Genomic DNA, 14,097 nt, shown 5'->3' on the forward strand with positions numbered 1-14,097 from the left:
CAGCAAACATACCTATCACTCCTTCCTCCTCTTTCTTTTCCTCACAACAGCCCTGTGAGGAAGGTTAGACTGAGAGGGACTATCCCAAAATTACCCAGTTTATTTTTCATGACTGAGGCTGGATTAGAACTATTCATGTAAAGATTTTTTTAAAAAAGAAAGTAAAACTTCAATGCAAACTAATATATTCTTAAAAAAGGGAAAGAAAAAAACTTTAAAGAGAAAGTAGAGTTCAAGAAAGAAAAAAACTAAAAGAAAAAACATTTTTTTTAAAAAAAAAAGTGGTTTCTAAGTTTCTTGTGGCAGTCATAATTTTAAGTTTACCTCTCAAAATTGTCCTCATGATTCCAGTTACCAAAATATAGTCTAAATATAAGTCAGGGATAAATCTGCACTAAACTGTACACAGTTTTACCACTGAGTGAATAATTTACATGCAAATGTAAATGTGATTAATCATTTTGTATTAATTTATTTATAGTTTTATTGATTTTGAGTTGTAAAATGTAGCTGTGTAGATTGCTGGCTCTTTTAAGGGTAGAGAAAACCCTTAAAATTCTAAGAACCTTTCTTGAGTTCTCAAAAGATGCTACTTATTAATGTAACCCAGCTATGGAGAAGCTGTGACACTCTAGTCCTTCCTTCCTTCCTTCTTTCCTTCCTTCCTTCCTTCCTTCCATCCATCCATCCATCCATCCATCCATCCATCCATCTCCTTTTTTCCTTCCTTCCTTCTTTCCTTCCTTCCTTCCCTCCTTCTTTCCATCTCCTTCTTTCTCCTTCCTTCCTTCTTTCCATCTCCTTCTTTCATTCCTTCCTCTTCCTCTTCCTCTTCCTCTTCCTCTTCCTCTTCCTCTTCCCCTTCCCCTTCCCCTTCCCCTTCCCCTTCCTTTCTTTTCTTTCTTTCTTTTTAATCAGTGCAACAACTTTCCTCCAGAAGTTGTAAATGCTCCAACACTGGAAGTTTTTAAGAAAATGTTGGATAATCATTTGTCTAAAGTGGTGTAGGGTTTCCTGCCTAAGCAGGGGGTTGGACTAGAAGACCTCCAAGGTCCCTTCCAACTCTGCTATTCTATTCTATTCTATTCTATTCTATTCTATTCTATTCTATTCTATTCTATTCTATTCTATTCTATTCTATTCTATTCTATTCTTTAATATTTAGAAATTGCACAACTGTAGTTTCCAGATTCCTTCTGGGGTATCAGTATTGGGATAGCCACTGATTCTGTACTCCTGGAGTGGGAAGCAGTTTCCTTTGGGCCAGCATACAAATTAAGTATTATTTCAGATCAATGAATATAAATATAAATATAAGTATCTGTATTGTTGGGTTGGCAGCTTACTTTGCTGTGACTATAATTCCTACAGGAAATATGCTGCGTACATAAAAATAAAAAAATAAAAATAAAAGCAAACGCCTGGCCCTTTTAGGTTTAATAACTATTCAATTAGAGGCACAAAAGAAATGGAAAGAAAAGTCCAAGAAGGACAGCTGCATTTCACAAACCCTATGTAAAATAGTAAGCTTTTAACTGTAATTTAATCCAGCTGGGATCTGGTCTTATTTTTATTCTTGTTCTTTTCTCCTAAGGAAAAAAAGAAAAGAAAAAGGAGATGAAGCTTGGTGAGTCGGAGTAAAATTCTACAAAGACTAATAGCATTTAAGAAATAACCCACAAGTGTATTCTGATTGATAATTAAAGATGAGAAGAGTTTTCCAACATGAGTGTAAAGGGGAAAAAAATGAAGCAAGCAGCTTCAAACGATGTTATATAGCAATGGACAAACTGTTCATTCACTCCCATTTCCAATATATATTCTTGAGTTCCTAACTTCAACCGTTGCCAAGCATCTGAATTTTGATTGCACGACGGTGGGCGTGCTGTGACAGTGATATGTCAAACTTGTCATAAGTCATTTTTTTCAGTGCTATTGGTAATTTCAAACGGTCACTAGATTGTAAGTCGAGGGTTATCTGTATAGCAGGCTACCACAACAGAATTCTAAGGCTGAAAGAGGCTGTTGAGATCATTACGCCCAACTCAGGGGTGAAATCTAAAATTTTTCCCTACCGGTTCTGTGGGCGTGGCTTGGGGGGTATCCTGTGACTGAGTGGGCATGGCCAACTTGATGTCACTCACAGCCACGCCCACTCAGTCACAAGCAACGCCCACAGAACCCGGTAGGAAAACTTTTTAAATTTCTTTCTCCCGTGGCTCCACCTACCCGCCCCATTCCCTGGACTCCTACTGCTCACCTTTCTCCCGCAGCTGGCTGTCAGGGAAGGCAAGCGCCCGAAAGGTAGCGGAGTCGCTCACTCTCCTTCTTGAATGAGCCGCTCTGGTCCACGTGCCAGCTGCACAAGCGCACATCCAACCTGCCGCTGAATTAAATAAACAGTGTGCGCTTGCACAGCCAGTTCGTGGACCAGAGCGGCTCATTCAAGAAGGAGAGTGAGCGACTCTGCTACTTTTTGGGTGCTTGCCTTCCCTGACAGCCAGCTGCGGGAGAAAGATGAGCAGTAGGAGTCTGGGGAATGGTGCATTCCCCGAGTCCGGGCAATGGGGTGGGTGGGCGGAGCCTCCAGCTGCCATTGCTACCGGTTCTCCGAATCACCGGCCATCATAGCTACCTACTCGCCCGAACCGGTCCGAACCGGGAGCATTTCACCCCTGGTCCAACCTCTGATTAGTATTGTTGGAGGAAATGTCCATCTGGGTTCACTTCCAAGTGGGGAGAAAGACACTGGAAACAAGGAGACTGCTTGAAAATATGGTTTAATGATGGACAGGACCAGAGGTGGGTTTCAGCAGGTTCTGACCAGTTCTGGAGAATCGGTAGCAGAAATTTTGAGTAGTTTGGGGAACTGGTAGTAAAAATTCTGACTGGCCCTGCCCCCATCTATTCTCTGCCTCCCAAGTCCCAGCTGATCGGGAGGAAATGGGGATTTTGCAGTAACCTTCCTCTGGAGTGGGGTGGGAATGGATCCGTCCCCTGCCACGCCCATCAAGCCACGCCCACCAAGCCATGCCACACCCACCAAGCCACATCCACAGAACCGGTAGTAAAAAATTTTGAAACCCACCACTGGACAGGACCACACAGTTTTGAGATCCTGGGTAAAAAAAAAGGCACATGGGTTTGAGAGAGAAAGAGATTTATACCCTCTGTTGGGCTTTGAATTTGAGCTTGTATTCTGATTGGTTGTCAGACTCCCATGGGGCCATACAGGGGTAACTTTGTAGGTTGTCTCTTGAGTCCCAGGCTTGGTTGAGCCTTGCTGGGTGATGCAATCTTCCCAGGTGCCATGTGGTGAGTTCTGTTGCTAGATGGGCAGAGAGCTAATCCTACCTTTCTTGGATCTTGGATGAGGGCATTTGCTTATGAATAGACCTAGCTATCTCTTTATCTCTTAAGTGCTGACATCTGCTGTGGGCTATTGAGAGTGTGGGGGCTATTAAGAGTGAGTCTGCTTCCTGCCTAAAAAACTTGTTTCTCCATTCAGGGAGGTACAATATTCTGCCTTTTTAATATTTGCTAGAATATTTCATTTTTCTAGGAGAAGGGTTGGTGCTAACATCCTACAGTATAATACTCTAAATTGAGGCATTCCTGGCAGGTGTCTATATAACCTCTACTTGAAGATATCCACTGAAGGAAAGTTCATAAGCACTTTGAGCAGAGGTGGGTTTCAGCAGGTTCTAACCAGTTCTGGAGAACCAGTAGCAGAAATTTTGAGTAGTTCGGAGAACTGGTAAATACCACCTTTGACTGGCCCCATCCCCATCTATTCTCTGCCTCCTGAGTCCCAGCTGATCAGGAGGAAATGGGGGATTTTGCAGTAACCTTCCCCTGAAGTGGGGAGGGAATGGAGATTTTACAGTATCCTTCCCCTGCCATGCCCACCAAGCCACACCCACTAAGCCATGCCATGCCCACCAAGCCAGGCCCACAGAACCGGTAGTAAAAAAAATTTGAATTCCACCACTGACTTTGACCCAAAGGTGCCCTTCAAAAGGGAATTGGACTTCCTTGGATTTGTTTTTTCCTTGAAAATATTTCACTTCTCATCCAAGAAGCTTCTTCAGTTCTGACTGAATGCTGAGGAATGGAAGGATTTATATTCCTTGCAGTCAGGACTGAAGAAGCTTCTTGGATGAGAAGCAAAATAAAGTTGCCTTTGTTTTGAAAAAAAAACCTTTGAGAGAACCATGACCTGGATCAGGGATGAAATCTCCCAGTTCGGACCAGATCAGGCGATCCGGTAGCGATTGTGGCAGGTGGTTCGGAGAACCGGTAGCAATGGTGGCATGAGGCACCACTCACCAGCCCAGATGTCATTACTTCCTGGTTTTAACCAAGAAGTAATGTGTTTTTTACCCTCTGCGCATGCACAGAAGGTTTTGCACATGTGCAGAGGGTCTATGCGCGCATGTGATGCGCACGGTATGTGCACTTCCGAACCGGTAAGGAAGGTAAGTAGATTTCACCTCTGATCTGGATGACTGAGGATCTCCATAGACATTTAACAAAAGATCGTAGCTCCTGATAGTCTATTTTTTGACATTGCTTCAAATATTTAAGAGTATTTCTACTCTTTGAAAAGCTAAACTTTCAATATCTTCAATCTGTGACTTCACAGGATGTTGATATCTTCATAGATCCTTTTTTTTTTTTCATCTGATCCAATTCCAATGTCCTTGATGGCTATGGCTGCTGTTAAGGTTCCCCCAAAATTGATAATGAAACAAACAAAATGTTAAAAAGTTACGATATTTATGTAGTTACCGTATTTTTTCGGAGTATAAGACGCACCGGAGTATAAGACGCAGCTTAGTTTTTGGGGAGGAAAATAGAGAAAAAAATCTGCCTACCAGGTATTCATCTGGTTAGCGTCCTTAGTCTTTGTCAGCTTCAGCACATTAGTTTGCTGGTTTTTATCCCCTGCTTGGAGATAAAAAAACAGCTTCCAAAGCACAACTGATCTTTGGAGAGAGAAGCAATAAGAAAAGCAGACAAACCACAGACATCACTTCACTCGCTAGCGCCTCCTTAGGGCTGAAAAAAAGCTTTTCTCTGAAAAATACGGTACTTACCAAGCACATCTAAATTATATTAAAGAAACCAAAATATCTTTACAATCTCCAAGGCCAGTGGTGGGTTGCTCCTGGTTTGGCCCGGTTCTGGCGAGCCGGTAGTGGTGATGATGTGACGTCACCAAAACAGTTTTCTTTGACTGGGAACTAGGCCCTCCCGCCCGCCCCCACATTATTCCTACCTTTATTTGTGGTTTTTTAGCCCAGCTGATAGCCGCGCGTCAGCTGGCCAGAAATGTAATGTGCTTGCGCGGAGCGCAAGTTTGCAGCAATTGCGCGCAAAGCACGTGTGCAAAGACAACTGGTGGTAACACCGCTTGGAACCCATCAGTGCCCAAGGCATGTCACAACTTTTGAGCACCCCTAATGTTTGGAAGGGACATGGTGGCTCAGTGGCTAAGACATTGAGTTTGTCGATCAAAAGGTCGGCAGTTCAGCAGTTCAAATCTCTAGTCCTGCATAACGAAGTGAGCTCCCGTTACTTGTCCCAGCTTTTGCCAACCTAGCAGTTCGAAACCATGTAAAAATGCAAGTAGAAAAATAGGGACCACTTTGGTGGGAAGGTAACAGCGCTCCGTGTGCTTTCGGCATTAAGTCATGCCAGCCACATGACCACGGAGACGTCTTCGGACAGCGCTGGCTCTTCAGCTTTGAAACGGAGATAAGCACCGCCCCCTAGAGTCGGGAATGACTAGCACGTATGTGTGAGGGGAACCTTTACCTTTACCTTAATGTTTGGAAATTGAAAGCTGAAAAATTTTACACGCCCTAAAAATTATTTAGGCTATTAAATCCAGTCCCCAGTTTCATGCAAGAATCCAAATTAAAGCATTCCCAAGCAATGGATGAAGAAAGGTAAAATTGGAATTTGAGTTCCAGAGGAGAGCAAGAAGAGATGAGGGAGGAGCAATCCATTGAAATTGAGGACAACAAACAAGTGGAAATTTCATGAAATATATTGATGAATATTATCGAAATTGAATGAAACTTTTATATCAAATGGACACACCAAAAAAAAAGAGAGCAAATAATACAGAGATCTACTGGAGAAATGAGATATAAAGAAGAGATGGTATGAATATATAGAAGAGCTATGCAAAAAGAAAAAAAAAGAAAAAATCCCCAAATTAACAATATATTCAAACATTGGATTATTGAACTAGAGCCAAACAGTCGGGAAAGTGAAGTTAATGGACCCAAGAAAATATTGCTAACCACAAAGCTGCAAGAATTGGTGAAATAGCAATAAAAAAACATTACAAGATGATGCAAATAAAATGCTACTTTCAATTTGTAAAGGGGAATATAAAAGATAAGCAGGGAACAAGAAACTAGAAAAAAAAGATCAAATTATATTCTAAGGTCAAAGAAAAGGTAGCATTAAAAATTCTTGAACCACTGGACAACCTTATGAGTCATCTTGACAACATATGAAAGTGCAGAGGTATCCCGCCGACCTTAAAGCTAAATATTGTTAAATCTATTATTTCCCCAGTTGAAAAGAGTTGCGAAAGCTGGAGGATCAGAAAGGCTAAATTAAGAAACATTGATGTCTTTGAGTTATGGTTCTGGGGGAAAATGTTGGCAATTCCTTGGACCATACAAAAAAGAATAAACCATGAAGTTAAAATCAACTGCCAGTTGAATGAACAAATAAGGAAGCTAGATAGTTGAAGAGAAAACTAGTAATATACAACCAGGTGAAATTATATCCATCAGGTGACAAATGACAGGTGATAAATGACTAAGCAATTGAAAAATATCAATAGGTACTGGACTACCTTCTGTTTCAACTCATCCAAGTAATGGGAGTCCACCACACTTCTGGATAATTGGCTCCACTGCTAGTCACATTGAACTATTGTATTGATTTTGTTGCAACTGAAATTCATTATTCTGTATCCTCAACTCTGGAACAAGAGAGAGTCTTGACCTTCTTCTCCGTGTCATCCTTTCAGGTATTTGATGAATATCATAATATCACTACTCAAACGTATCTTCTCAAAATTCAAAGTCTCTTAATCATCTTTGCATTCATTAGCCATACAATCATTTCCAACTCTTGGCGATTCTATGGGCCAAGTCACATCTTCCAATCTTCTGCTACTTCTTTGAGTTGTTTTATGCTCTGGCTGGTGTTAGCTTTTGTGGGAAGTATACCCCAAAGGACAGTGCCAGAAACCTCACAGCACCAGAAATCTCAGAAAACAGTGCCAAGAGACTCAAGCCAGCCCTTTCCCCTTTAACCACAGGCAAAAGCACCAGCTGAAAGGAACACTTAAGTAGAGCCATTAAGATAGGAGGAATCAGGCTAAAAATAAGCTCTCCAAGGTAAACCAAAACTCCCTTTTTCCTGACTCCCTGACAGGATTAACTCCTAGGACAGGAAAAACAAGAGACCTGGGACAAAGATTAACCAGGAAAACAAAATCCAGGGCAATCAGAAATATATCAAAACCCATCAAGCTGCAGGAACTTCAAATGGGAATTAAGCATAAAAGGCTCAGAGTCACACTTTCAAGTTTGCATGCAAGCCAGGATTGCTCAAGCTGTGTCACTACTTTCCTGAATGAAAGGATCCTTTTTCTGGCAGCTGGCTTTCATGTCTATTTCTTCTCAGCATCAGTGACTGTTTCCCAGTTGGGAAACGAACACAGGAAATTTTCTTCCAACACTTTGATGGTGTCCAGCCACTGTCCAGCCACCGCGTTCTTTGGTGGTCTGGTTTCTTTTTACTGCTAACTCTTCCAAACGTAATTGCTTTCTCCAGTGAATTCCCCTGCATGACACAGCCAAGATAAATGAAACTACAGTTTTGTGATTTTGCCAGCAAAACATTAGGACGACAGAATACAAAACTGTGGCCATTTATCCTAGGAGCTCATAACTGCTGGAATGCCTACACCAACATATTGGCTGTCTGATCTTTAGCAGAATAGCAATAGCACTTAGACGTATATACCACTTCACTGTGTTTTACAGCCCTCTCTAAACGGTTTACAGAGTCAGCATATTGCCCCCCAAAATCTGGGTCCTCATTTTACCCACCTTAGAAGGATGGAAGGCTGAGTCAATCTTGAGCCAGGTGAGATCTGAACTGCCAAATTGCAGGCAGCCGGCAGGCAGCAGAAATACCCTGCAGTACTGCATTCTAACCACTGCACCACCGCAGCTCTGAGAATAACAGAGTTGCGAAGGGACTTTGGAGATCTTCTAGTCCAACCCCATGCTCAAGCAGGGAACCCTATACCACTCCAGACAGGTAGCTGTCCGGTCTCTTTTTAAAGGCCTCCAGTGATGAAGCACCCACGATTTCTGAAGGCAAGTCGTTCCACCAGTCAATTGTTCTCACTTGTTAGGAAATGTTATGTTTAAATCACTGCTTATTTATTTGATGGATTTATTTGTTTGGGGTCCATCAAACAAAAAAAGCCCTCGGAAAGAAAGAAAAAGCAAACAGCTATTAAGCCATCAAAACAATTATTTTTCCGCTGTGGTGACACCAACCGCATTTGGCAAGTTGTCTCACAGAATAAAATGAGCCAGTCCCAGCCTTCTTTCCATTACAATAGTGTCTTTTCCACCTCGAGTTTTGATTCATTCTGAATTCTGACTTAACTAGTAGATGTTCTAAAATTAATTCCTGTACTGGAGCATGTGGGCTCTTTCGCACCTTTACTTCCCTCGCTTCATTAATAGCTAACCCTATGCCTTCACTTGACGAGAGCACATTAGCGCTAAAATGGCAAATGAAAGCAAATTTGATACGACGGCACATATGGTGGCTTCCAGATTTGTATATATGTGTGAATTTTGCTGAACATCCATTCCTGAACACTACTAAGACACCACATGCCAAAAAAAAAAAAAAAAGATAAGATAAAAAGGAATCTTGAAATAACTCTACCCAAGAGAAAGCGTAGCGGTAGCAGAAGAAGAGTAGCGGTGACAATAGTCATCCTCAATTTGTATCTCGCCTTTCTTTCTGGAAATTCACAACAGAACTATTTTGGGTGACTGATTTGGAGAAACAATTAAGCCAAATGTAATTAAAAATGGAGGGGAATAGAAACATAAGAAGAACTTCAGCCAAGTACAGTAGGCTTCCATTACAAAGAGACTGAGATTCCTTCTGCATCGGTTCCACTGCAGAAAAGAAAACCAACTAATATGAAGTCCAACTACAAAGAAGATGGATGTGGTACAGGTAGTCCTCGAGTTATGACCGGTTAGTTAATGACCATTCAAAGCAGGGGTGAAATCCAGCTGGTTCTGACAGGTTCTGGAAAACCGGTAGTGGAAATTTTGAGTAATTTTAGTTCAGAGAACCGGTAACGAAAATTTTGAGTAGTTCAGAGAACCAGCAAATGTCACCTCTGGCTGGCCCCAGAGTGGGGTGGGAATGGATCCTTCCCCCAGGAGTGGGGAGGGGATGGGGATTTTGCAGTATCCTTCCCTTGCCATGCCCACCAAGCCACACCCACCAAGCCACACCATGCCCACCAAGCCATGCTCACAGAACCGGTAGTAAAAAAAGATTGGATTTCACCACTGATTCAAAGTTATGATAGACCTCCCAAAAGCTATTTCAGATTCAGATACCCACCCTAGTGGTCACATCATCACAATTTGGGCACTTGGCAACCGGCCTCATGGGACCACAATTTGAGATATTATTTTTCTGGAAACTTGCATTTACTTTTGGTTTCCATCAAGAAATGCTCCACAACGAACAATAGGTTTGTTTAACGACCATGGTGTTTGCTTAATGACCACAAAGTTTGCTTTACAACTGCATTTGTGCTTAGTGACCACCCCAAAAAAGGTTATAAAATCGGGCATGGCTACATGATGACCTGCTTATGACTGTCATGACTTACGATCCTAATGGCAGGCTCAATTACAGTTGTTATCCAAGGACTGCCTGTAGAACTTTTTAGAAAGCTTCCTGACTTTGAAATCTGGTAGAAAACTTCAACCAAAGCTTGTGTGCTTCAAGAGAATGAATTCAGAGCTCATGGTTACGATCCAATAATGTTTCCAGTTGACTCTGTAGAAGTTTATTGTCCCTTCAATTAGTTAATTTTTCTCCACCTTAGTCAATATTTATAGCTTGCTTCAATAAATGACAGGGATTAATTGGGCTCACCAGGACAGCTTGCGACATGGCTGGAGAAATGTAATTTGGGCAGCATTTTAGGTTGATTCAACATCTTGACTCTGGAAGGTACGATCTGTTAAAAATGTTATTGTTATTACAAAGCCCAAGCCATCAGCCTCAAGCTGGCTTCTTCATGCTGAGAGTAAACTGACGTGTCAAGAGGTCTGAAAGTTCCAGATTTTAGCTTTATCCCACTATATAAATTGTTTAGTTGTCTTTAAATAATAGCTTTGTGCCACAACCTGCTACTCTGGAAAAAAATTTGCTCTAGACAAATTTCTTGGATTATGGGAGAATAATTAACTGGGTTTTTCAAATTAAAAGCTCTCATCAGAGTCAGTGGGAACCAGATGGTGGTTCTGTGCTGACCATAACTGGACGTGAGAAAGAAATGAAAACAGCAATCCAGATTCATTGGCCATTCAATTCCTCCTAAAAGGGCTTAGATCAAAAACCATAGAGGGATGACATCTCCACATTCAAGGTTTAGGAGGAATAATTTGGAACAGAAATACTGCAAAATTAAAATGAGTGCAACAGGCCTACCAACGATAGCCCAGCACCTGCCATGTTGAGATGCAAATTATTCTAATTATATACGATTAGAAAATGCAATTTAACTGCATCTCCCAAGCTCATTACAGAGTTCTGCAGTGGCTTTGGGTGATAAATGGGTTTCAAACAGATATTTTTTCCATCGATGAAGCTTATTCCAGAAGAACGACCTTTGTGTTCTAGCCAATATACCTTACATCACCAGATGCTGGGGATTAACCAAAGCAGATGGGCATCGTCCAGCTTGAAAACCTTCCTATGGTGTCTATTGGTCACTGTCGGAAGGATGAATGCTGCCTGAGCTACATGGACCATCAATTTCAACCAGCTTGAAATTCATATTTTGGTGGCGGCTGTCCATTGTCTAGGAGGTATTGGAAAAACATTGGCTTTGCTAGCAATGCCATTGAGACCAACGACTGGAAGAGGATCTGTAGAAAGGATAATTTATTGCAGGAGGAGTAAGCAATCTCATGCAACTTCCAGAATGTTCTGCGTCTATCCTAAGGTTCCTACCTCTCCATAGAAACAAACATTGGCTGACACATTTGGATGGCGGTGAAGAGTTTATTTTCAGAGGAAGAATGGCTGGGAAAAACAAACATGTCCACTAAAGAAAAGTAAAGATAAGAGTAAACGTTTCCACTATCCAGTTGTGTCTGATTAGAGGAGGAATGCTCATCTCTATTTCCTAGCTGAGAGAGCCAGGTAGTTGTCAACTCACGAAACTTTTCTGACCTGCTCCCGAGTTGCCATAGGCAGGGGGTTGGGAAATCGCACCTCACAGCTGCACCAAGGAATTCCCACCTCATGTTGTAGCCCACCAGCGGCCTGCGTGGATCGTGGCTGATCCCGACGACAAGGAGGTTGGTGTGGTGTCGCGCCAGCAGCCTGCACAGCCAGCGCTCGCGTCGGACAGCAAGGAGGCTGAAGAGGATGTGGTGCCAGAGGCAGAGACTCAGCCAGGGCCTTCAGAACCTCCAGAGGTTCCTTCCAGTGGAGAAAGCGAAGTGGAGGAGCCTCTCCTCAATGCTCGGGCACGCAGGGCTGCCAAAAGGCAGGAGTGGCTACTCAGGAGGAGGAGGTCTACTCGAGAGTAGGGCTTGAGGATAATTGGCCACTCCCTTACCTTATTTAAGTCACACGCAGCTAGTGCTTTCTTGCTGGAAACAACTCGTATTTATTATCAGAGTATTTTGGTTTATCATATCTTGTTTTCTGAGCTGGTTGCCAATCTTTGCTGGTCTTGTTTATTCTTGCTACTTAATAAATTTAGGGCCGTTGGTGTGTGTCAATATCCTCAGAAATCCGGAGCTAGGGCAGAACACCTCAGTCAAAACAAAATACATCCTAGCTGCCCAAAGTCAAGGCCATCTCCACAGAGACCCGCAACGGCCAGAGGGAATGACTTCTACGACACGCAAAATTGCTTCATTGGGGAATGTGACTGATGACACACCTTGGTGGGGGAGGGGGCAACAGGGTCAGAGGCAAGGTACAAACTGGGTGAAGTCAGAGTTGGCTTCACTTAGTTCTTGCCGACATGGCATTCCTAATAAACAACCTTATTTTTCTTGCTAAATAGCTTCGGCCTCCTGATTTTACTAGGGCATCGGTCGGAACCCTGACAGCAGTCAGAAGGCACTTCTGTGATCATGTGACCAGCATGACTATAGGCCGAGGCACACGGAACACTGTTACCTTCTCACCAAAGTGGTACCTATTTATCTATTTGCATTTGCATGATTTTGAACTGCTAGGTTCAAGTCAATCAAACAACCAATGGAATAACTTGCCTTCAGACGTTTGGGTGCTCCATCAAACTTTCAAAAAGAGACTGGACAATCATTCATCTGAAATGCTCGAACAGGGGGTTAGCTAGAAGACCTCTAAAGTCCCTTCCAGCTCTATTATTCTAGGTTCTAGGTGGGCAGGAGCTGGTCAGGAATATTGTACATCAAGTGGGACTCGAACCTGGGTTAAGCTTTCCAGCTGTCAAGCTTAGTGTCCTTAACTGCTGAGCCATTACACTATGAGGAGCTCATAGCTGAAGTCCAGCAGCATGAAACACACCTTCCAAATTAAATGTTTTCCAGTGAGACCAGTCTATCAGGGCAACCTGGTCTACCCAATTATGGGACGGAGCATACTGCTCCCACTTTCACCTTTCAGACCTGATCCAGAAGACTTCAATCCAGGAGTAAAGTCAAGAAAGCTTCCAAATGTGATTGACATCTGCGGACAAACTAGGCCTACTTATACCTGAGACCAACAGGCAAGAGGGCATTGATTTAATTGAGCCTTGACTGGATTTCTAGCAACCGGAACTAAAATATATCTATAATAACTCATCCCATTTGGAAGCTCTGCTGGTCCTCACACTGTCCTGGGAAAAGGCCTTGCTTTGCTGAAGATAGGAAGGCAAGGGTTAGGGTTAGGAGTGAGAATCAGGAGTGAGGATTAATCATAGTAATTAAAGTATTGAAGCGGGCAAGAGATGATGGATAGATGATTTTTCGTTTTTTGTGTTGTTTTGATTTGCTTTGCTTATCCTCTCTCTTTCCTTTTTTTCTTTTGTAGGTAGGTGACATGATTAGAACTTAGATAGGATAGAAAGAAAATGTTTTTAAATAAAGGATGACATGATTAAAAGTTAGAATAAGAGACAGAAATAAGAGAAAAGGGGAATATTAGTGTATACCCTTTTATATAATAAAATAAGAATAATAGTAAGAGAAAATATGGAATAATTGAATAATGACAGATCGCAAATTTATACAAATATATATTACTATTAGAAATACATCAATTGGATTGAAAGTAATAACTATGATTAATGCTATTAGTTTTATCTGTATTAGAATATATGACTCCGAGGTGCCACACTGTTCACGCATTGATATGTTTGTAAAAAAATAAAAAAAATAAATAACTTATTTTAAAAAAAAAGATAGGAAGGCAAGGAAAGCATTGAAAATATTAGGTGATTGGGTGAACAGTGAGGTTATGTGCCAAGAAGATTTGTCTATCAGAGGGAGGGTCAATGGATAAACCCTGGTAGTTTTTATTTACTTATTTTTTTTCTCTCAGCCTGGCTTTTATTTGGACCGGGGTGAAATGCTCCTGGTTCGGTCTGGATTGCCCGATCCGGTAGTGATGGAGGTGGGTGGTTCAGACAACCGGTAGCAAAAATCCCTGCCTCCCCCTGCCCCCCGTGCCCAGCTGAGCCACGCAATCATCAGAGGCTTTTTTTAATTATTTTTAAAAGCATTTTTTCTACAA

Source organism: Pituophis catenifer, unplaced genomic scaffold, assembly GCF_029215685.1.
Source record: "Pituophis catenifer annectens isolate HBS135680 unplaced genomic scaffold, rPitCat1.0.hap2 SCAF_3, whole genome shotgun sequence".
Taxonomy (NCBI): Eukaryota; Metazoa; Chordata; class Lepidosauria; order Squamata; family Colubridae; genus Pituophis; species Pituophis catenifer.